This window comes from Lissotriton vulgaris, chromosome 4_1, assembly GCF_964263255.1.
Source record: "Lissotriton vulgaris chromosome 4_1, aLisVul1.2, whole genome shotgun sequence".
NCBI classification, from domain to species: domain Eukaryota; kingdom Metazoa; phylum Chordata; class Amphibia; order Caudata; family Salamandridae; genus Lissotriton; species Lissotriton vulgaris.
The window spans coordinates 608,625,244-608,628,256 of NC_141691.1; the positions used below are offsets into that span (position 1 = coordinate 608,625,244).

General features: G+C 40.2%; 1 pseudogene; it reads right to left on the reverse strand.

The window, feature by feature from the left end:
* Positions 1–492: 492 nt before the first annotated feature.
* Positions 493–1,110, reverse strand: LOC147722325 (KRAB domain-containing protein 2 pseudogene; annotated as a pseudogene).
* Between the last annotated feature and the right edge of the window lie 1,903 nt (positions 1,111–3,013).

Consider the following 3,013-nt stretch of genomic DNA (forward strand, 5'->3'; position numbering starts at 1 on the left):
CTTGCATTGATTCATCTCGTCTTTCTTCCTGCTGTTGTGTTGTTTGTACGCTCTCTATTATTTTTTCGAGCTCTTCCTCAGTCTCTACGTCTTGTAAAACGTCATCAAGCAGGGACGTCGTGGAGAGACCTACTCTAGCTTTGCAGCCGAACTGAGCTTCATATGGGGACCTCTTAATCCCAGAATGAAAAGCTCTGTTCTTCATAAGTTGGACAAACTGCAATCCCTCACTGCAGCAGCTAGTTTTTTCATCTTGCATCCAAGCACACAGCATATTTTCAATGTCCTGATTAGCTCCTTCGACGCTCCCCTGACTTTGTGAGTGGAGCCGCTTACCATGGACTATCTTCAAGGTGGGCCAATACTCCTTTAGGCTGCTTACCACATTGTTTGCAAATTCCCTGCTGTTATCAGACTGCAGAATCGTTGCAGCACCAAGCAATGTAAATATGTTGACGAGCTTGTGGGCTACTTCTTCTGCTCTCTTTGATTTCAGAGCCCTGAGACTACAAACTTAGTGAGATGATCTTGGTACACCATTATAAACTTGTACTCTCTATCAGGATGGGACTGAAAATCGATGAGATCGACCTGACAACAGGAGTTGAATTCAGAAAAAAACATTGGCTTGACCACAACACCTTTTTTAACACCTTTTTGCTTCTTCTGGCAAGGCTCACAGAGTTGAATGTACAGCTCAATATCATGGCGGGTAATGTTCTTATAATTCGGTGAAAGTTCTTTCAACATCCTGTCCCGTCCTCCATGACCAATAGCCAAATGGGCCTTATGGAGTATGTCAAATAACTCGGAGTCCGCGACGTAAAACTGAATAGCACTCGTACCTTCTTTAACAGGATAGATCAACTTAGTCGTATTCTCGACCATCATTACGTCATAGTGTTTCACCAGCCAATACTCCTGTGGTACCTTCTTAATGGTCGTCTTAGCCTTTTTCACATCGTCCACTAACTTTTGGTAACTAGTTTCAGTTAGGAAAACACAGTTTTTAGCAGCATTGGCTCTTACTTGAGATAATTCATCGCAGAACCGTCGTTGCATGTCAGCGTGGCCTGATTCCTTTCTTGGCACTACCATCCCTTCCGACATAGTGATACAAGAACCACGGGAAAGGTATCACTTTGTTCACCCTAAGTTAGCAGGGAATGCCCAGACGAGGGTCCCTTGTTCACTTTGCCACTGGATTCAAGCTAGCCCGGCTGATGACGGCTGATTAGCCAGAAACCGGTCCCAGGATGCTTGTTTCCAGGCCAGGGAAGACATGGCTTGGCAGTTTGGGCTAGACTGTTCCTATGAGGCACAGGGTCAGACTGATTTGCATATGGCCATGTCTGAACTGGGGTGGCGAAGTGAGCTAAAGAATGATGATGGATTGAACCCAGATCAGTTGACTTGGGGTGAGTGTTTGATTTGCTCAAACGCTCTGTCCATCATCCCCTTTGGTATCCCTAAACTTTATCAGTCACATATTAAAAAAATAGGTTTTTTTCCAGGTTAACTCCTAACCCCACTTTTTTAAAGGACAACATCTGGTATTTATTAAAATCCTGTATCCATACACAATCCTTAAAACCCCTGACTGCCCCATTTCCAACCAAACCCCTGAATTCCCCCAAAAAGTTATTAGCCTCAGAGTCATGCGTCCCTAAACCATAAAAATCATTACAAACCCTATACCCAACCAATCCCTGACCTCAAAATCCAATTACTGCTCCTAATCACAACCTGTTCTTGAGTCCTAAAACTCCCTTACTGCTTCTGAACCGAACCCATGTCTGAGCGCTAAAAATCTATTACTACAGTGAAAAAAAAACTATCCCTAAGCCCTAAAACGCCCTTATTTCCTCTATACCCATCCCTGAGCAATAAAAACCCCTTACTTCCTGTACACCTTACTTATATACATATATTCTGGATATACTTTGTTCTTTAATGTTGTTTTAAAAAAAACAAGGCATCCTTACGGCACTGTTTTATGCCTAGCCCCACCTTCGGCCTCATTCCCCGGTCCACTACGGGCTGTAAATCCCGATTGAGTGGAGGGAAAACAGGCAGTTCCGGTTGGTTGGCGGTCTTGTGATCACGCCGGATTTTACATAAATTATTTAAAGTAGGGGGCAACCCATATAACCCTTTGGCATCTGGGTAATAAAACAATCAGAAAAAACAAATAATGCCACGGGATCGATATAGAGGCTAAACAGTAAGATGAAGAGAAAATTAATTTTAACTCTTCCTATGGATATAAATCTCAGCAATAAATCTCCTTAAATTTCACTCTCTGTAGCCAAAAGACAAAAAACCAAAACACCTCTGTTCAAATTAAATTATTCTTTTTTTATCTGTATACACTTACAGCAAAATGTCTTTTCAAAACACAATTTTCATACATAAATACAGTGATTTGACATGTATATTCACACTTATTTACATTTATACATATAACACATATAAACATATAAATGAAAAACAAGAACTTTTCTGCTCTCTTTGCCCTATCTTTTTATAACCAGGTGCACCTCAAAATTCATTACCACAGTGTACTTCCCTATAATTGATCACCATTTCTCAGATCGCCTCCAGGTTAAATTTCAACCTTTTTTCCACTATAGGCGATCTATTTTTTTATTTTTTTTTATTTTTTTCATATATATTATTTCAATTGTATATGGTGTCTTAATATATCTGTCGACGCGTTTCAGCCATTTTGATTATAGGCCTCATCAGGACTAGGGCCGTCGAGTGCATAATTTCTCAATTCCACCTAAGGAATCAAAAGATACTCTGTTTCAATCTAACATACAGAGGAGCTATGTACATATATTTACACAAACACTATATACACACACATAGGGTCAGAAATACTTTGTTTATCAACTCGTTTTTGATATATCTCCTGTCATCCTTTTATCTGGAGTGGCGTGATAAATTAAACCAACTATAGAACAGAAAAAGAATGACACCTAAAGTGCACGTAATTTCTTGCATAAAT